Raw genomic sequence first — 21,549 nt, 5'->3', positions numbered from 1 at the left:
AGCAGAGCCCTGTTCCTCCTGGAGGAACTGGCCACAGCGGCAGGACCTGGCCGGGCACCGATCCCGTCTTCCCACCCTGCTCAAAGCAACAGGGGAACCTGGGTCTACCTGAGCCCACACCCCGCCCGCCTTCCGCAGGCCAGCTCCGACGCCTTTCTTCCTGACTCCACACGTTCCTTTTCTGCCCTCTGCATTTCATCTCACTTGACTTTTCCCTCTTCTCTGTTTCCGAGTCTCTGCCCGCCCATGTCTCTGCCTTTTTTCCTTCCTCTTTGTCTCATTTTCTCTCTATATAAGGAAACTTTATTCGAAACAGACAAGTTGAAGGCTCCTTTTGAACTCCGATCCGTCCCATTTCACATATGTGGGTAGACACGTCTATTTTCTCATCACTTAACTCACACTTCTGAACCCTATTCCGTGCTAAGCTCCACTCCCAACAGCCAGGTGTATCAGAGGATAAAGCACAACTGAAGGCTGGTGAGGGTAGCTGTTCTAGAAGGTTTTTTAAACCGAATGCTTAAATATGGGAATATCATGTAAATCCCCCATACTGCCCAGATTTTCAGTTTTGTGACTAGGATCAAACAAAAGCTTTTACATATACATTATGGTCCAGGCCCTGAACTAAACCATGCTGACACAAAAACAAAGAAAAATGTCTTGACATCTTATAAAAGTCAGGCTCACAAAAAGTCCTTTGTCTACCCCAAATTTCTATTCATAACGAGTTAAAACTGCTTCCATCAATTATCCTTAAAGAACATTAACAATGGCACGTTTCATAACTACTGCAGAAAACACATACGCAAATGCAGGAAAATAAACTGATGCATCAATATTGTCACAAATATAAAACAATGAAACAGACTAATTCTGTGAACAGGTACTCAGCCAGACCTGAGGGTGAAATTTTAGGCAGATCAAATAAGTGAGTGAATCATGAGCTGATTAGTCAGGAAGTGTTGTCTAAATATTCAGACTGTTTTGCACAAATTGGTAAAACAAATGCTCAGACTCGGGCTTGGTTTGTTCCTTCATGTGCTTCTGTTTGTCTATAAAAGGTGAGCTCTGGCAACGTGGGACCCTCTTCCTTTGAGAGGAGGAGGGGCTGCTAGACTTCAGACTCCAGAGACGTCAGCGCTCACCGCCCATCCCACACTGAGTGTGCTGGCGTCTGTCTGCTCGCAGCGAACAAGGCGCTCCCTCCGACCCTGGGCAGGCAGACAGCGCTGTGTGCTCACACGGCAGGGACCCAACACAAAGGGGAAACCTCATCAAATACCTGTAGCTCGTGGAGAATGTAAATGGGCTCTTTTGTCTCATCCAACACGTTGCAGAAACCCAAATGATTAATCAGATTACAGACACTGCACTATGCAATCATCGGACATGTGAACAAGGTCCTTGAGAGAAGGGCCAGCTGACGGCTTTACGAGCAGGACTCTGAATGCAAGGGCAAAAACGCCCTGACCAGGGGCTGCTTCTGAACGCCCCTCCATCGTCATCGGAGTCCCTTTTGGGACAGGACATGTCTTGACTAGGGGCTGCTTCTGAACGCCCCTCCATCATCATCGGAGTCCCTTTTGGGACAGGACATGTCTTGACTAGGGGCTGCTTCTGAACGCCCCTGCATCATCATCGGAGTCCCTTTTGGGACAGGACATGTCTTGACTAGGGGCTGCTTCTGAACGCCCTCCATCGTCATCGGCCTCGAGTCCCTCTTGGGCCGCTTCTGAACGCCCCTCCATCATCATCGGCCTCGAGTCCCTTTTGGGACAGGACATGTCTGTGTTTTCATTCAATAAATTATTCAACTTGCATTCACTCAGCATCTACTACGTGCCAGAGAGGAAGCAGTCAGTTTCCATCTGTAACTTTAGTTTTAAAATGATTAAAAAAAGGAAAACTAAGACCATCATCATGGTAGCAGAGTGTGTGAAACTCACATTTCATGAACATAATCTTATTTTATTCTCCCAGGACCCTTGATGGACATGATGTCTTTATGTAATGCTCTGTTTTGTAGGTGGAGACGTTAAATGGTTTGTCAGGAAAGTGGACGAGGGAAGCGAGAGTGGCAGGAATATGATTGCTCCGCTCTCACTGGGCAAAGCTGGTAACTCATGCTCCCCCACTGGGGCACCTTCTTTTTTCATTCACTCTCGTCACGGCCAGTTCTTCCTTCACATCCTCAAATTACCCAGCACCACCTTCAGCACAGATTAGGGCCTCAGTAAATTCCCATCAACATGACTTTTGTTTACCAAAAGGTGTTGAAAAGCACCATAGTCAAAATTTGAAAATCAAGTGCCCCTATTTCTGAAGGAAGACCCACTTTAGTGAGGCTGGGGCCAGGAGGGGGGATCCCATCCCTGCAGTGTGGTCAGCAGGCTCACAGATTTGTTTCAGCCGAAAGAACACCTGGGTGGTGTCTGGCCCGAATCAGCACAGTTCTCAGCAATTCTCACTGGGCCGGCCAAGCATCATACAGGTACCGTGTCACACCAGTCAGAATGGCCATCATCAAAAAAATCTACAAACAATAAATGCTGGAGAGGGTGTGGAGAAGAGAGACCCTCCCACACTGTGGGTGGGATGTGAACTGCTGCAGCCACATGGAGAACAGTACAGGCGCCTCTCAAAAAACTGAAAACGGAACCATGTGACCCAGCAATCCCACTCCTGGGCGTGTACATGGAGGAAACAGTAACTCAAAAAGACACATGCCCCCCAGTGTTCACGGCAGCACTATTTACCAGGGCCAGAACCTGGAAGAACCTACATGTCCATCAACAGGAATCGATAAAAGGAAGATGTGGTACATGTGTACAATGGAATATAACTCAACCATGAAAAAGAATAAAACTGTCCAGAGATGTGGCTGGACCTAGAGACTGTCATACAGAGTGAAGTAAGTCAGAAAGAGAAAACAAATATCATAAATATTGCTTATATGTAGAATCTAGAAAAAATGGTACAGATAAAACCTACTTGCAAAGCAGAAAATAGAGACACAGGTGTAGAGAATAAAGGTATGGACAGCAAGACAGGAAAGAAGGGATGGGATGAATGGGGGACGGGGATTGACATGTACGCACTACTGATACTTTGTATAAAACAGACAATTAATGGGAACCTGCCCCTGCGGTTTCCTAAGCCAGAAGGAAATCTTAAAGAAGCAACACCTGTCCACGTGTAGCTGGCTCACTTTGCTGTACAGTGGAAACTAACACAATGCCGTGAAGCAACTATACTCCAATAAAAACTCTGAAAAAGCAACAAAAATTCTAAAATCTTGAATGAAGATAAAAGGAACCAAAACACAAGCCAGCTTGTCAGGAAGTGACCACAGCTCAGGGCTGTGTGAGTAATAAACACCATCGTCAACTGAAACAATATTTGCCACTTTCCTTCCCAGGAGAACAGAGTGGGAGACTAGATCTCCCACTCAAGAATCGCCCCCAAACCCTGCCGCCCACAGAGGAGCCGCCGCACAGTGAACCACACCAGGGACCCCCGCTCACACAGGCTTGGTGCACGCAGTTATGACAGGCTTTCTTCTTTATACTTCTGCATACTTTGCAGGGTCTCTCGAAGACTCTTTTGTTCAAGAACAGAACTTTGAGTTAGAATTACATGGAAGCAGAAAGCAAAACAAGACACCAAGAGGTCGCGGTCATACTGGATTTAAAACCTGTTAACAACATGCATTGTCTGCACCCCAGTCTCATCCCCAGACAAGAATCTGCTGAGCGCCTTTCACGTGTGTGAGGTGCCTGAAAACCCATATGGTGGGACTGACACCCTTGAGGCATAACGCACTTTCTCGAGGAGACACACTCCAGCTTTGGGTGGGAAATGAACACGTCCACTAACATGTCCCCTGAGAGTTAAGTGTCCTGGGTATCAGCTGGCGCGCGGTTCAGACAGCCCCAGGAAGGGAAGGCCAGGTCCCAAGCATGAAGCAGGTCAGCGCAGGAGGACCCTTGCCTGAACTTTGGAAAGAGGGTGCTGCCTTGCACCTCGCCTCCCGGCCCGCACCGGGCGCCGCATCTGTGCTTCTGCACTACTGATCTTCCCCATCCTCGTCACGTGTACTTAACGCAAAGCACTCGCTACTGTTTTTCTTCTCCTTCTTCATCGTTTAATCCATTCATCCCACTCCTGCTAAGGAAGTGCCACAGAGCCAGTTCCCGCTTGGCACCTGCACCGCGGGTCATCTGAGAGGCTGGGCGGACTCAGTCTGTGTCACTGGGAACTCAGACCTGCTTCGGAGATGAGATGGGCTCAGTTACGAAGGTTGTGCCGCTACACAACACACCCCTGCCCCATTTATAAAACCACCACCGTTTCAGCGGAGCCCAGCAGTGACAGGAAAGGACTCTGCAAGTTCTGGGCAAACAGCACGGGCAGAGGGTGTCGCCCCGGGCACACCTCACCCACGGGGACCGCACAGGTTCGGCTTCTCCCACCTCAGATGGTGAAATGGACTCCTCAAACCAGCTTTTGGTTAAAACACATAGAAACAAAGTTCAATGCCTACACGGCTACTTGCCCTGGGTAAGTTTAATTCAGCACAGCCACGCTGTTTACTGGGCTTCCCTGCTGGCTCAGACAGTAAAGAATCTGCCTGAAATGTGAGAGACTCAGGTTTGATCCCTGGGTGGGGAAGATCCCCTGGAGAAAGGGATTGTTACCCACTTCAGTACAAGACAGTAAAGAGTCCACCTGCAATACAGGAGACCCGGGTTCAATCCTTGGGTCAGGAAGATCCCCAAAGAAATGGCAACCCACCCCTGTATTCTTGCCTGCAGAAGTCCATGGACAGAGGAGCTTAGTGGGATACAGTCCCTGGCGTCACAAAACAGTCAGACCTGACTGAATGACTAATACCTTCACACACTATTTAAATTACTAAACCAAATTTTTGGTCCTAGAATTACACAGCACAGAGGATTCTTACTGTCGTAGGTGCAGATGCGTCACTGAGACTGCTCCATCCTAAGGTCACTTCTGCAGACAGAGCTGGTCCAGGCATCCAGCGGGTTTCTCCATGATGACCCAGCATGAGAAATGCCAGCATTCACGGGCCTGGCATGAGTGTGCCCCACTTAACTTCCAGGCTCCTCCTTCTCAGGATCAGAATGGTGACATTTCAGAGCCTAGACAGAAAGGTCAGAGGCTCCCCTGCTCCCCTGCTGGGGAGCACTCTCTCAGGGCACACAGCTCCTGGGATTCTGAGCCCCTAACTCCTCCTCTGTCCATCCTAGACCCTGCACTGGTGGAGGATAAATTCAGGAAAAGGAAGGGCTCTTCCTTTCCAGGAGCTCAATTCCACTTCCCTCCTGGCACTAGCATCGATCGCTGTGAATAAGCGTTAGGAGTTTGGGTTTTCGAGGGTCCTTCTCAACAGCTTGAACTCAAGTGGCAGATACACAACTATTTATTTTTTAAGAGGTATCAAATGGTCCGAATGGGAACACACTTATATTGAATAAGTAGATGAAGGAAAATAAAGTGTGTGGACGGCTAAGGTTTTCAATAGGAGTCTGTAGACCTAGCTCATGAAATTTTTCTTCAGGGAGTTCAGAGGTATCCTTTTCATAGGAAGTCTCCTAGTGATTCAGGGAAAGTCAGGGCACGCTGGCCCATCCACACGTCCTAAGCACCTTGTGAAAGAACTTCCCTGCAGTGACAACACACTTGTCCCAAAGTTCAAGGTCACAATGTAGTAATGCAGACCAGAGTGAGGTGGTTGCCACTCCTGGCATAAATAGCTCTACACTGAATCAGGGCAGAAATCCGGGACTTGCAAGGTCCCCACAAAAGATGGAATAGTGATCACTCTGAGAGCAATAAGTTAGCTTAAAGCTCAACATTCAGAAAACGAAGATCATGGCATCTGGTCCCATCACTTCATGGCAAATAGATGGGGAAACAGTGGAAACAGTGGCTGACTTTATTTTGGGGGGCTCCCAAATCACTGCAGATGATGATTGCAGCCATGAAATTAAAAGACGCTTACTCCTTGGAAGGAAAGTTATGACCAACCTAGAAAGAAAGAAAGAAAGAAAGAAAGAAAGTGAAGTTGCTCAGTCGTGTGCAACTCTTTGTGACTCCTGTAGCCCACCAGGCTCCTCAGTCCATGGGATTTTCCAGGCAAGAATACTGGAGTAGGTTGCCATTTCCTTCTCCTGGGGATCTTCCTGACTCAGGAATCGAACCCAGGTCTCCTATATTGTAGGCAGACGCTTTACCATCTGAGCCACCAGGGAAGCCCCAACCTAGACAGCATATTAAAGAGCAGAGACATTACTTTGCCAACAAAGGTCCATCTAGTCAAGGCTATGGTTTTTCCAGTGGTCATGTATGGATGTGAGAGTTGGACTATAAAGAAAGCTGAGTGCGGAAGAATTGATGCTTTTGAACTGTGGTGTTGGAGAAGACTCTTGAGAGTCCCTTCGACTGCAAGGAGATCCAACCAGTCCATTCTGAAGGAGATCAGTCCTGGGTGTTCACTGGAAGGACTGATGTTGAAGCTGAAACTCCAGTACTTTGGCCACCTGATATAAAGAGCTGATTCCTCTGAAAAGACCCTGATGCTGGGAAAGATTGAAGGCAGGAGGAGAAGGGGAAGACAGAGGATGAGATGGTTCGATGGCATCACCAACTCAATGGACATGGGTTTGGGTGAACTCCAGGAGTTGCTGATGGACAGGGAGGCCTGGGGTGCTGCGGTTCATGGAGTCGAAAAGAGTCGGACACAACTGAGCAACTGAGCTGAACTGAGAGCAGTAAAGACGGTGCTGTGCCCCAGGTCTCCCCACCAGCCTCTCGTCCGCCAGCAGGCTTGCTGAGCACCAGCCATGTCCAGTGTTCCGGTAGGAAGATGGGCTTGAAGGGCAGCGTTCAGAGGCTCACAGGGGAGGCTGAACTGTGACTTAAATAGCTGTCCATACCGGAGAGGAAGTGGGAAGCCTATGAAGATCAAGGCTGTAAAGTGGGAGAGGGCTGGACTTCCTCTGGGAGAAACAGGAAGGACTTGAGGAAAGGGAGCCTGAGAATCAGCCTTTGATGGGTGGACAGAGTGCGCCTGCGTGGACACCAGGAACAAACAGAACAGTTGGAAGGGGGCTGGGGAAGAGTCAACTCTTCACCGCCCTGAAGATACCCAACCGATGAGGACAGGCCCTGGGCTGGAAGGCAGACTTGAGAAGGGGCAGGGAATGGCCTCAGATGGTAGCTGAGTGTTTGGGCTTAATCCTGGAGGAAATAGGAAGCCCCTGGTGCTTTGTAAGCATGAAAATGCCAAAGCTGAACTTTGGAATAATTCGTCTAAAAGCGGAACGTAGCTGCATTTACAAGCGTGAGTGAGCGCACGTGTGGGGCTGGGCGAGCAGCCTCGGAGGGGACTGTGAGTCCAGGAGGAAGATAATGCCAGTCTACTCCGCAAGAGCGGTGCAAGGAATGGAAGGCAAGAAACAGTTGGGAGAGCTATTTCCGAGACAGAATTGGCAGGAAGTAGCCACTGATTGGCTGCCAGATTAATTATCCCGGAGAATAGCGCTGGCCTTGTCACTCAACCACACAAAACCCTCCAGTAATTCCCCCATTATCTGCAGAACAAAGTCATAATCTCAGCGCAGGAAGACTCTTGGGAAGCACGGCCCTCCGGGACGGCCCCACCTGGCTTCAGGTCTCTCCTCTGCGCAAGCAGCAGCCTCCAAGTCATCTGTCGGCAAAGCCACGTGTGTCTTTCCCAGGCGATCTCCTCACCTTATTTCCCTGCCTGAATTTTCCCCTCTCCTATAATTATCTGCTGAGATTTCCTTTCCTTTCGAGGACTGTCTCCGATACTACCTTCTTCACGTTATCCCACTCTAGCCCTGTTGACACAGTCCCCTCTTCTTTGAGAAAATCGTAACATGTAATTTGTGGTTCCTTACCATTTGTATCAAATTTTACATCACACTGGAGTCATTTATAAATTTGTATTTTCTTCCCTATTGGTCTATAAAATTCCTGAGAACAGACAGGAGTTTTGATTTATTTTCTTACAACCGCAACACCTAATCGAATACAGAGGTGGTTCAAGAAAGGGGTGAGAGAATAATTATGTGAACAGCTTTCAGATGGAAGGGAGCTTCCAGGAGACGTCCTCTACCAATAGGCGAGAGTGAGCGAATAAGAAAACAGAAGGAACCTCCTACAAAGGCCTGCGGTCTATGGACGCACTATCCCCCTGGGTTAAACACAGAAACGCTGCAGCTCCTCTCCCGGCCCAGCTCATCTCTGCTTCGCCGCCGCCACACCCGGGTCTGATCTGAACAGGACCAGAGGGATCCGGTTTCAAGCCTGCAGATGACGGGTGAGGACCTTATGACTTTGATCAAAAGGAGGCTGCGGGTAAATCCTGGCCGACGGAGCGTGAGCCCACAGACGTGCAGCACACGTCTCACACACGCTGTGTCCACCCTGTGCGTCGGTGCTGATGCGTCCAGACAGGGACGGGGCCCGCAGCCCAGATCAGGTAGCTGTCCTGCCTCTTCTAATAAAGCCTCTCCAACTCCGCTGATGTAACAGAAAAGGGGCAGAGGACGCGAGAGGCTCAGGGCCGCGGGCCTCAGGCGGGTCTGGGGAGGCGACGGGAACCGCGCAGGACGAGGTTGATGTGAAAGTGCGCCCTGGAGCCGAGGGTGCTCAGACAAGGCCGACCCCCAGCCCCTCCCTGCCGGCGGGTCTGACCCTGGTCAGGGGAGCAGGAGCACACGGGGAGGCCTAGTGAGCCCCGTGTCCGCACCCACGAGAAGCTCAGTACAAGTAAACACGCTGCATGCCTTCTGTGCTTCGAACCTGCGATCTCCCTTAAGACACTTGCTATTCAGGATTTGAGAACAGGCATACTCTACCCAAGGAGCTGACTCTCTGCCCTGGGATTGCTGGGCCAGTCAGGAACACCAGTGACCGTGTGTGCAGCGGCTTCAAGCCATTACTGGGGTGTGCTGACTGCACTTCCTCACCATCCTGAGGTCCTGCGGTGACTCCATGCCTTAGCCTGGGACACGCGTGAGCCGCGGGGCTGGGACACGAGTACTGAGGTTCCAACCGTGTATGTGAGACCACGCTGCTCGGGTGAAGCTCGGGCTTGTGGCTGGCAGTGATGGGAGTGCAATTCCGGACCACTGGCTGAGATGGAGAGAGTTTGCGGAAGGGGCGGAGCTAACGGGCCCCAGTGGGTGAAGCCCGTCCCATCGGGTCACCAGCGCCGACTTGCGCCTCCTCGCGCCTCCTCCCCTCTCTCTGCCCCCACTTAGCTTTGGTCCACACTGCTTGCATTTCCACCGCTTCTTCCTTGGCTTTCTAACCTGGTTGGGTCCTCTCTCTGACCAACAAAGGACAGACCACAATTTACTCTCCCTGCATAAGAATACAGCACTTCTGAGGTTTTCTAAGGTAGCTTTTCCCTGGGGGAGGGCATGGCAACCCCCTCCAGGATTCCTGCCTGGAGAACCCCATGGACAGAGGAGCCTAGCGGGTTACAGTCCACAGGGTCACAAAGAACTGGACACGACTGAAACAACAGAGCACAGGCGGCTTTTCAGATAGTTTCATCCCATTGTCCGTTCTTCCTATTTTTAGGTAGGACGGAGACAAACACGAGCTGACGAGACCATGTTCGTTGCACCTCGGTGTGCAAGAACACCACCGCACGTGGCTGTCTCACCTGTACCCTGTGGCGAGCCCATCAGGAGAGCCCGGACCCTGAGAAATGGAGGCATGAGAGGTTCTGGTCAGAAAGGGGGTGAGGGGAAGAGGACCAAGCTGGGGAAGGGCAGGAGAGAGGAGCGCACCTCCTCACCACACGGCCGGTGAGCTGCTGGTCGCGGTGCCTTGTTGGAGAAGAACGGACGAAGCAGGGAAAACACACGTTGTGGGTGCCCAGGGCGTGGAGCGCAGCGAAATCAAAAGCATGGGATCGCATGAACTCAGTGCCTGAGAAATTACTCCCTTTCCTTTTCAGAACATACACACGTAAGTGATAAGACACATGTTCTACACCCACAGACACTAAGGCATCAGTGAAGAAGGGGAGTAGCTGCTTGTTGACTAGTTCATTATTTCAGTGGTTGGCTCAGTAATGCCATGTTTATAATAATAATAATAAACTAGTGACATCTAGCACATCTTATGAAAATCTCAGTTGGTCTAGAAACGAAACTTTGGAAGCAGAGAGAGATCCAAGGTCCACAGGTCCTGGGAAGGAGCTCCCTGAACACTCCTGCCTAGCCCCCTCGGTGGGGGCGGAGACTCCAGGATGGGCCCTCTGGAGGGCCTGCAGCTCACTGGGCAGCTGTCTGCCCCATTTCAGCAGGGCCTGAGAGCAGATGACAAACTGGACATCCCGAAGGCTTCAGAGAAGTGTGGCATCGGTTCATAAACTAGTTTGAAATAACTATTTTTTGAAAAATTTTGCAAGAGTATAAGAGGAAGGCTGAATGTCTTTCCTCCAAGAGCCTATGTAGGAAGAGACTCTATTTGAGGTACTGCTGGAGCTCAGAGAACCTCTGGAACAAGGAGGATGGGTTCACAGGAGAGATTCAAAGGGTGGGCTCATGGCTCCACACCATCCTCTGCTGCAGGAACAGGAGGGAGAACGCTGTGTGTTTTTCACTCTAAGAATGAGTCATGCTCAAAGTTGATCTCAACATAGAGGAGCAGGTATTACTAATTTGAAAGACATAATGAATCCTGAATTGCATGGCTTCATAATTTTTATGAACATGTTTGGGGTACAACCCTTACCCTGTTAAAGGACTCATTATAATTTATCTGTAACATACCTCTCCCTGTGGAAAAAAGAAAAATCCTCACTCAAACATAGAGATTTCCAGAGCAAAGAAGAAATAACTATTCCTGTTATTTTGTTAGATGTCTTTTAACTATTTTATAAAACACCTCGTGGAATTATTTTTGAATGTCATAAGACTTTAGTTAATCATTTAGTAGAAATGATAAACCTCTAGATAGTCATATATTTAGATCATATTCTATAAATAAGTGCTGAGTCTACTTAAAATTAGGATTGTTGGCCCAAACAAGTTCTGAATTATACATATGGAGAATCTTCAATTACATTCATGTTTAATAAAAAGCTTTCATTTGGGGGGTTATTTTCGTAAACAATACGGTATATATGCTTAATATATAATACATAATAACCTGAACACTTTAATAAGCGTATTATTTTGCCTTTTCCAATCATAGAGATAATACCAGTACCTGTAATCCTATAGGTTCTTGTGAACTTCAAATAAAATCCTCAAGTAAAGCATTCAGTGCTGTGCATTTGTTAATATGAGCTAAGATTAGTCATTAGAATGCTTTCCTGATATTTTTGTCAGTTTCTCATATAACACAGAACTTTTTTAAAAGGTGTTTTTGCTATGGACCATTTTTTAAAGTGTTGGATCTGTTACAATATTGCTCCTGTTTTATGTTTTGGATCTTAGTTTCCCGACCAGGGATCGAACCGGCAACTCCTGCATTGGAAGGCAAGGTCTTTTTTTTTTTTTTGGAAGGCAAGGTCTTAAGCCCTGGGTTGCCAGGAAAGTCCCAGTACTGAACTAAAAGGCTGGTCTCACTAGCTGGCCCTGTTTACACCATCCGCTGTGACTCAGAGCTGGAAGCAGCCAAAGCGGATGTCCTGAGCATTTCTGAACTCTGTGTGGACGCCCCCCCTTTGGCTCTGTCCCCCTCTCCTCTGCCTCTGGAGTGAGAAGCACGTCCCAGCGCTCGGAGCGCATATGCGTTCTGCGCTCTGGATAGAGCGGGTTTTGTATTAAATGAAACACATCTTCATTTAAAATTTCCCAAAGGAGCCTCCTTGGTAACAGCGACCTGGAAAGCCTTCTGTGACTCCGGGGGAAGCCCACGGTTCAGCAGGCGCAGGGAGAGCTGTCTAGCATCACCCGTGGGGTGAGTCCCCGTCGCGTTTCCTCCCCCACGATGGACTTATGGCTCTTCTCGACTTCACAGGGGTATTTTGAGGACAATATTTAGCCCACTCTTTTAAACTGCTGGACGTGCCGTTGGCTACTGTGGTGAAAACCCAGTATTTATCTGCGCCCACAGGATCTCGTTTGTCACTCTGGGTGCTTCAGGCTACTAGAAGTAGGACATGCATTGGATAATGGATGCTAGCTGCTAAAAATGTGCTGTTATTAGCCTGTGTGTAGCCGGGCTATTACTACTACCTAAACAGTGCTTCTTGAAAAGAAGGCGAGGCAGAGAGCCAGCGGGGCCGTGTCGTGCAGCAAGGGCCCTCGATGCTGACCCGGGCGCTCTATTTGCCCGCACCGTGGCAGGTGCAGAGGACTCGCCACACCAGGGTCACGTGCAGAGCCGCAGAGCAGGAGTGATGGAGCCCGCACACCCCGCGGACGCGTGAGCTCCACCAGGACGACTCGCCATGTGCCGTCACCGTGATGGGATCCTCGCCAAAGCAAGATGAAATCACAGTCACAGAGAAGAGGGGGAAGAACTGAAGAGGAAGCTGGTTGTCAGCCACATGTCTGAGTTCCGCACACAGTCCGGTGACTTCTCCATGCGACCAAGAAGCCTCTGATTGGATGGATCCCATGTCAGTTCCATTGACCTGAGGCATGCTGGGTGAGACTATCAATCTAATGGGACCTCCACTAAACCATCCAGCTGTTGGCCTTGGCTTGCTTCCTGCTCTTCCCTACATATGACCCCAGGTAAGGAGGAGGAGGCACTGCCCTTGGGCAGGGTCACGGTCCACAGCCTGAAGCCCTACACTGCACACTGACAGCTCTGCGGAGGAGGCCCTGCCCAGGAGGCCCTGCCCAGGAGTGGCATATACAGAGACGTATAGTATTGGTACCAAAAGGGAGCTGAGACTTGATAAAGTTCAACCTTCCATTTTAAGAAAGGATCCCAAGACATAGGCGGCTTCTCTGGTGGCTTAGCGGTAAAAAATCCACCTGCCACTGCAGGAGATGTGAGTTCGATCCCTAGGTCAGGGAGATCGCCTGGAGGAGGAAATGGCAACCCACTGCAGTATTCTTGCCTGGGAAATCCCACGGACTGGCTTGCTATAGTTCGTGGGGTCACAAAGAGTCGGACACTTAGCGACTGAGCACACACACAAGACAGGGAGAGTGGAAAGGGCGTGCTCAGAGTCACCCCTGAATTACAGGGGGAGCTGGACCAGGATGAGGCGGCCTTTGTGTGAGCACCATCACAGCCAAGTCAGCTAGGGATGGAAAATCCCACTGAGAAAGTAAAAAGGAACATTTTTTTAAAAAAGGAAAAGATGACTAAGGATGACCAAAATGGATAATATTGGGTGAAAATTCCCTCTGAGGAGTAAATGGGAAAGAGACTTTTCTGAGTGTCACCGGTTATCTTTAATACGTTGGAGAATTAGTCAGAAACCAGTAAGACAAGTGCAGTCTAACTGACATCACCCAGCGAGAGCAGAGCTTCTGGCCCTGGGAGAGCCCTGATCATCAGTTAAGGGTCTCTTAGTGGTCCTCCCTTGGTTGCCTAGACACCCAGGGGCAGGAGCAAGTCGGATGCTGCTGTGCAGCCAGTGGGCACGTCCCCATCCGGGAGAACGGGGTGAGGACTGGCGGGGAGCAGGCGAGGAACTGGGCTGTGCGGGGAGAGGACTGTGGACATGTGGTGCTGAAGCTTGTGTTTTTTGTAATATAAACACAGAGGCCTATTTTGCTAATGCTGATCGCCCAGTCAGCACCCCTCACATTGAGGAATACCTCTGAAGCTAAAACAAATGACTCCATCTGCATATGAATTTGGAAGCTGTAAAGCACCGAGGATAGAACTGGTCAAACAAAGCCTTGGACACATTCTGCCTTCGACCCCTGGACGCTGACAGCCATGAGTATTTATCACAGGCCGAGTGTATTTTCTAACTCCTTCAAAATGTAACACACACGAAAGGCTACGTATTAAAAATGAGAAGTCGCATCTAATCTCACAAACCTCATCATCCTTCCCATCCAGCTGACCCCACTGATCAGACACTGTTTTGATCATTAACTAGATGAACAGGTGGCTCAGCCCAGTTGTAAACAGGTGTGTTAACTCGGCCCTGGGGAACACACACAACACTTCTTGGCTTGTACTGTGGGTGTGGGTCTCTTAGGGAAAAGGGTTGTTTTTGAGCTAACAAAATCACAGTAATGGCAAATTAACTGAAGAACATTTGGGCGGTGAAACTGCCTCCATTCTTGTTCTCGGGACTATGGAAAGAATTGCAAAGAACAGTGACAGATCCATAACACAAAGTTCGTGGAAAATTCCAAGTGTTAATTCAGTACCAAGTGTGCCGTGCTCAGCAGAGCACAAGTCACACACGGGCCTGAAATTTATCTGAGCGAACCTACTAGGGCTTCCACAAGCATCTAGCAGCCCCCAGCACTTCTCACTCCTATGCAGTCTCAGAGTTCCCTTTGGAAGTACAGACATGCAGCTTTCTGAGGTCTGAGCTACTTAAATTTCCAGACCTGAGAGGGTATACAACTCTAATTCTAATCTAACTTTCCTTTTACACGAGTTTTAAAATTCTGAACAGACAGGCATGTTGGTCAGACCTGCCTCCCTGGGAACGTGGTGAGGCATCTGAGGGTCTGAAGGCACAGGCAGGTTCTGACCTGAATTCTCTCCTCTCCTCTCTCCAGGTCTCTCCAGCCAAGCAGCGAGCCTGTGGGTGCCCACGTGGCCGCCCTGCCCAGCTCCCCGTGTCCGGGCTGACTGCTGACGTCACAGACCCGAGTCAGAAGGCGCTGCCCTGCGACGCTGCCCCGCTGCGATCTGTGTTCACCAGGCCTGCCTCAAGGGTTCAGGTCCCGGTCTCTGGGATCAACAGCTCTAAAATGTCCAGAAACTGCAAGACAGACACCTGACATTTACCAACACTCTTTCCTCAAAACAAAAATCCGTTTCCTGTTCTGTGCCTTCTTATGCAAGCAAAGACTCACTCAGCTGTAACTACGAATCACGAGGGGGCAGTGGGCTACAGTCAGGGGGTCGCAAAGAGTCGACACGAGTGGTGACTGACGCACACACACAGCCACACAGATACTGATACAAACCACGACGAGTTAGGGCCAACCGCCGAGAGCCCTCCCACACCCAGAGTTCAGATTCCGTAAGAAGGGGATAGACTCAAGTCACATATTCAATTACAGAGAGAAAAATGGGAATACAGTCCCATGCAGTTGAGAGCTAATTTTCAGAATGATCACCTGGATCCCTGAAGTACTAATCATCTAAGAAATGGACATCAATGATTATCTTCCTCTTATTAAGTAAGAAAAATGGCTTAATCTAATTCAAAACGTATTCAAGAAAAAGTAGATATAGAAGAATTGTGATGACTAAGTATATATTTATATATAGTATATAAATATAAAATATTATGTATGCTATATGTAATATAACATTTTACATGTATAATATAACATACACATAATTGCTATATATGTTTATATTTACAGAAGTATTCAAATATATAAATATATATAAATTTATTTGCAGTTTTTATATAAATTATATTTATAAATACATGCTACATATTATATATTAATATATACTTATTTTATATGTACATAAATATATATATGATTTTATCCATACGATCCTGACTCACTGTGGGTTAGAGATTTGTCTCACTGCTGCCTCTTTTGGGTCTGTACACAGTAGGTACTCAATGCACGCAGGATGTGTGAATTGCTCACTAATGTGCTGAAAGTGAAGGGGGAGCTGAGTTTAGGGAGCTGTCTGTTTAGGTTTCACCACTGACTTTGATTTTTTTTCTTCCAGGGAAGACTGTGAAGGAGCCCCTGGACTGCCCATCCTCGTTACTGACTCTAACTAGACTGTTAAGAAACTTTAAAAACACGGAATTTAAACATAATTCATAAGTGTGCGAGTTGGGCTTGAGAGGAGAGAACAAAAAAGAATCTCTATCCTAGCAGCTGGAATTCCCATGGAGGGAGACACACTCCCCTGACCTTGAACCCTGAGCCAGTGTCTGTCCTGGACACAGCGGCCTGGGTGCCAGCCCATGGCCCACGCTCGCTTGGTCACCCCTCCCTGGTCATCTCTTGGTCATCCTTGGTCATCTCTCCCTGCCTCTCTGGGCTCTGGGCAGAGAAGCTCTACAAAGCGCTCACGGGAGGGGCAGGGCGTCACTCATCACGTGGCGCTTGTCCCCATCCCACTGGCCACAGGGACACTAACGCGAGGGCCACATCTGTTCTTCCGATCAGATGCTCACTGCCCTAAAAACAGCCAGTGAAGAAAGATGCTTCCCTTTCAAAAAAGAAAGAAAGAAAGAGAAAGGAAAGAAATGAAAACCAGTTACTCTTAAAGATAAACAGCACAGCGCTCTTCCGGGAACTGGGACCATGTTTTTGCCAAAGTCCACGACATGAGGTCAGATTTTTGAATCCAGAAAATGCAAATAAATTGCGACCTATCACAGTGGCCACTGAGGAATCAGTGTGCAAGGCAGGCCGGACTCGTGTGCTCAAAGTGCAGGGATCGCTGCTTTCACACGGGCCAGCAAGGGTGTCTGCAGAGAAGGCTTGCAAGGAGGAAGCCACAGCCAGCTGCCACGAGCACTCACCCCAGGACAGCTCCGTCCTCCCGCCCTCAGCCTCATCACCAGTCCCCCTCTTGCCTGCAACTGGTGATGAGCACGACCCAGACAACAAACAGCTGGAAGCATGCCAGAGGACCATACATCCGTGGTCTACCATGCCCTCTTTAATCAACTTCCTAATTAAAAACTGCCATGCTGGCATGAGGTACAAAGAGGGTAGGCTTGGGATCTCCCACGAAACAGCATCCCTGAACCCTGAGGTTGTGGAAAATCTGTGTTCTTACGGGTGTTTATGAGTTTTCCTGGCGCAGAGAGAGAATCAATTTGCTTGCGCCTGGCCCTCAAGACGTATTAAATTTATCCTGAAGGAAACTGGCTTCTGCAAAGCTCTTGCCCGGATGCATTAGGCAGGTGGGAGTTGCAGTGGGCCGGAGGGTCCCCTGGCAGATGCAGCATCGATTTCTGAACGCTCACCATCCAGCAGACAGCTCCAGAGCAGACTCGATTTGATGGCTCTCTATGGGGTGCCCTGCAGACTCGATTATTTCCACAACCAGTCTGGCTAGCATTGTTTCATGGCGACCACGCTCTATGTTCTCAGCTTCTGTTCAGATGGCACGAGTGGGTCCGGGTACCAGGGAGGGGAGGGGGCCAGATTTAAAGCCAGTCTCTAAGGAGCAACCATCTCTTTCAGGGTCCAGTGATCAAGGGGGTAATTCTGACTTATAAGAAACCATTCTGTTGACTGCCATTAAAATACACTGAGTCCAGGCATGAAGATACTACTCAAAACAGTGTCTGAGCTAGAAATCCCCCAATAAAAATCTCTGTACATACAGCTATATCTAAAATAGAAAACCAACAAAGACCTACTGTATAGCACAGGGAACTCTGCTCAATATTCTGTAATAACTTAAATGGGAAAATAATTTGAAAAAGAATAGATATATGCATATGTATAACCAATCACTTTGCTGCACACTTGAAACTAACAGCATTGTTAATCAACTAAACTCTGATATAAAATTAAAATTTTTTTTAATCTTTGTCAGTGTGCTAAAAAGAACCACTCACCCCATAAATGATTAAGCCGTGAGTTGTTTAATTTAGCAACCCAAGTCCAATATCCCACACCTGAAAGCATCTCAAGCAAATGTGCAACAATCTTGGGATAATTTTCTTTAAAGCCATTTTATTGCACCATCTAAGCAGCCAGACTTCAGTAAAGAAGCAGCCAGTACGTAACATTGTCATAAAGTTCCTTTCAACTGTATTAATGAGCACCCAAAAGAGGTCTACATGGCATACATATTAATCCAATGGCTCAAATATGGTCAGCCTGCACACATTTCCACACTGGCATTTTAAAAACACATATATCCATGCACTTAACAGAACCTTTGAAGAGATTAATTGCTGTACCCCTGGGACATCATAGCACAGAATTGTAAACAAACAGGTCAATAACTTTTCGAAAGGGAAGATATTGGTGCCCCACTTTATTCCCCATCACCAGGAACCCACTGAGGAATGCCCCCCACCCTGGGCACAGAGACCACTCTTCCTCTTGGGATCAAAGGTGCCTGATTTCAGATTAATATTTTGGCTCACTGAACTTAAGAAATTTGCTATAAAAGGCTGCTTTTCTTTCCAAAGTTGATCTGCAACCTTAGAGCTAAACTGAAAAGAGAAAAATGCTCTTGGAAACCACATTTTTCGGTTAGGCACACAGCACCACGTTTCCAGCCCTGGGACCTCTCATTGTCTTTGAAGGCTAGCCCTTTCCAAGCCCGTAGAGACAGCATGCCCAAGAACCAGTGTGACAGAGAGTGGCATAAAGTAACTCTGTCAAGTGGAAACTAATATGACATAATTTTGGCCCTTAAAAAAGAGCTAGACTCTCCTCTGAATGGCAGCCAGGCACAAAGAGACCAACGTGGTAGGTAACACTCCAGTGTTCCCGTCAGGATGAAAACAGACATGTTGAGGTTAAAAATTAAAAGCTGATATTTTGCCCCAAGAAAGTTACAACCCATCATAAATCTAAAAGGAATTATTTTAATCTTAGAAGGTTCAGCTCAACTCTAAAATAAAATATAGCAATGGAAAAATAAAAGAAATATCATTTTTGTCTAGCTAAGAGTTTATTAATTTATTTTGAAATAATTTGGTATCTAATATTGTTTGGGTTAAGTTAAAAAAACAAAGCCTCAATTCAAAACACCAGCAAATTAAAAATTAAATAGAAAAGTATTATATGTATACATACATATTCATTGACATAAAAATGGAAAATTCACCTGTTCTACAAAAACAAGCTCAGTGTGAATAAGCAGAAACTTCAAGTGTGAGTGGGAAAATGTGAGAAGCCAACAGTTGGAAGTGGCATATAAAGGGTTAACATGTTTTCCAATATCTTATGTTGGAGGTTTAGATTCATTGAAGGTAGTTTTCTTTTCTTTTCTTTTCACCTTTTCTGGAAAGCCATTGTTTTGTTTTAAACAGAGGGAATAATCCTCCAAAAAGTTGCATTTTTTTTGGTCAAATATTCGCTGTCATTGTCTAAAGCAAACAGCTGAAGTAAAGCAACTCTGTAAAAAAAAAAAGCCTCAAAATAAAATTCTTAAGTGATTTGTAATATTTAAGAAACTACAAAAAGACAGTTAAATGATGATAATTTCTACTTAAGTTCTACCTTAAAAGCAGATGAAATAATTAGGTCAGTCAAAATGAAAACCTTACCTTTTAAGGAGAGTGGGGATTGTGAAAACAGGATAGAACTATTTACCAGTGATTTCCCTGAGATGAAAGTATATTTAACTAAATAGTAAAACACCCATATTGCAGCACTACAATCACAGAATTATATAAGGAGTGTGTGTCAGTGATGACAATAGAAAACCGGAATTCCTGCAGGCTTTCTACTTATTTCTCAACTCAGAAGACTGGTTGTAAAAAGTCTCCATTTTTCCGAAAAGCACTGAAAGTATCAACTTGTGCTAATTTTTCTGTTTCCTATCTGTAGATCCTACAGATCAACAGAAACTTCAGTTCGATTTGCAAAATCTCCAGTAAGTTGCTGGTTAAATTAGCTAAAATCTTCTTCCAGCTAGGAAAAATATATACCAGTCAAAACTAATTATGTCTGGGCTTTCATTGAAACAACATTTGCTAATTCTACTGGTCTGGATACACTGCTTCAGAAAATATTAATTAAACACATTGAATAATGGCTGCTGTAAATTTCGGAAAACAATAATCTCTGAACAGTTCATGTTCGCTCCAGACGTATGCACAGGAAAATGGACGAAGCAGTTGCCCCCAGCCAGCAGCAGCCCCGACCCTTTTGTTGGCCAGCTCGCGAAGGAGTTGAACTTTGCTGCACTTTGGGGAGCGGGCCGAGGCTCCGGACGCCACCGGGAGAGCTGGACGCGTTTACCTGGAGGGAGCGGCCAGGAGGGACCCGGAGAGCCAGCGGCCAACCCGGCGGTCCAGGCGCGCGCCCCGCGCCCGCATCCCAGGGCATTCCCGGGCTCCCCGGCCTCGCCGCCGGCTGCGGGCGCGGCCACCCCGCCTCCGTCTCGGGGACTCACCCAGAAGATCTCAGCTGCTGCAGCACTACCGGCTCCCCCGCTTCTGCGCGCGCCCCGACCGTCGCCGCGCGCCCCTGCTCTAGCGGCGCGCGCACGCGGGGCCGCGGCTCCCCGGCACGCTAATCATTCTGCCACCTGGACACAAGTGGCGGTGCCCTCGGACGGGAAGCTCGCAGGCCTGAAGTCGGAGATGCAAACCAGTGAGCTGACAGCGCGGGGCGACGGGGCCGGGGCGGGGGCCGCCGAGCGCCATCCGCAGGGCCCGGGGCGCGGGGCCGCCGCCTCCCCTCCGGCCGCCTCCGCTAAGCTCGGCGCGGGCACCGCCCGCCCCCGGCCCCGGTCCGGGGGACCCGTCACCGGCCAGGTGCGCTTCACGCTGGGGCCGTGGCTCAACCCGGGGTTCTCGCCTGACTGTTGATTGAGCCTGCAGCACAGCCAGGCGGGCTTGGGGTGCGCGCTGTGCGCTCCCTGCTCGGCGCCCACAGGCCCCTGGGTCTCCGGGGCGCAGTGCGCAGCGTGTGCAGTGCCGTATTTCATGTAATAGACGAGAGCGGAATACCCGAGTCAGGCTGCGAACAGCCCCCCCCCCCGGGGGGGGGGCGTGTGTCTAAATATACCGCCCCCCCCCAGACACAGAGAACACACACACATGAGCACACACACACACACAGAGCACACACACACGCTGATGGTAAAGACCCCCCCCACACACACACACACAGCGCGCGCGCGCACACACACACACACACAGACACACACTGATGGTAAAGACCCCACACACACCGATGTTATGGTCAAGACACGCTATGTCCAAAGAGACCTCAGAAAGTCGACTGAACCAACAGCATCTTCCGCGGCCCTGCTTCTGAGCACCAAAACAGCACAGAAAGAGGCGCCAAGCCTGCTCACCGCACCCCCGCACCCCGCACTTCAAGTGAGAGAACAGTGACCTAAGAGTTAACACCAATGGACTCTTAAAATCCCTCTGGGTTGCCAACCGCGCTCTGCTCTGTTTCAGGGTGAGCTTCTTCTCTCGTGTTCTTTTCAAACAAAAGACACAGAACTATTCTTCTAAGAAAGTTAAAATATTGTCAAGCTTTTAATATGGCTGGAAGAAAACAAATGCCAGGAAAAGTTTTATCTGAGAAGGCAAGAGCAAATAAGATTTCACAACACAAAAGGGAGCAGAGATACATGACTTCATTAGCATCTTTCCGGTTTAAAAAAAAAGTGCTGGTTTTATAAATGGCTTCTTGGGTCTAGCAACAACTCTTCTACTCCAGGGGTAACCACACCACT

General features: G+C 48.4%; 1 protein-coding gene across 24 annotated transcripts in view; it reads right to left on the bottom strand.

Moving 5' to 3' along the window:
• Nucleotides 1–21,549, bottom strand: part of MYT1L (myelin transcription factor 1 like) — a 398,154-nt gene that overhangs the window by 370,928 nt on the left and 5,677 nt on the right. For 14 of the 24 annotated variants that reach the window (XM_070795425.1, XM_070795427.1, XM_070795430.1 and 11 more), the window contains exon 1: nt 20,251–20,752. The exons of 3 other annotated variants lie outside the window; for them this stretch is intronic. The gene's annotated coding sequence lies outside the window, so the exon portion shown is untranslated. Of the gene's footprint in view, nt 1–20,250; nt 20,756–21,549 lie in introns of those variants that run through there. 7 more of the 24 variants (XM_070795435.1, XM_070795436.1, XM_070795441.1 and 4 more) reach the window with 3 other exon arrangements.

The sequence above is a fragment of the Bos indicus genome, chromosome 8 (assembly GCF_029378745.1).
Source record: "Bos indicus isolate NIAB-ARS_2022 breed Sahiwal x Tharparkar chromosome 8, NIAB-ARS_B.indTharparkar_mat_pri_1.0, whole genome shotgun sequence".
NCBI lineage: Eukaryota > Metazoa > Chordata > Mammalia > Artiodactyla > Bovidae > Bos > Bos indicus.
This window is presented reverse-complemented; position numbering and strand designations above follow the sequence as displayed.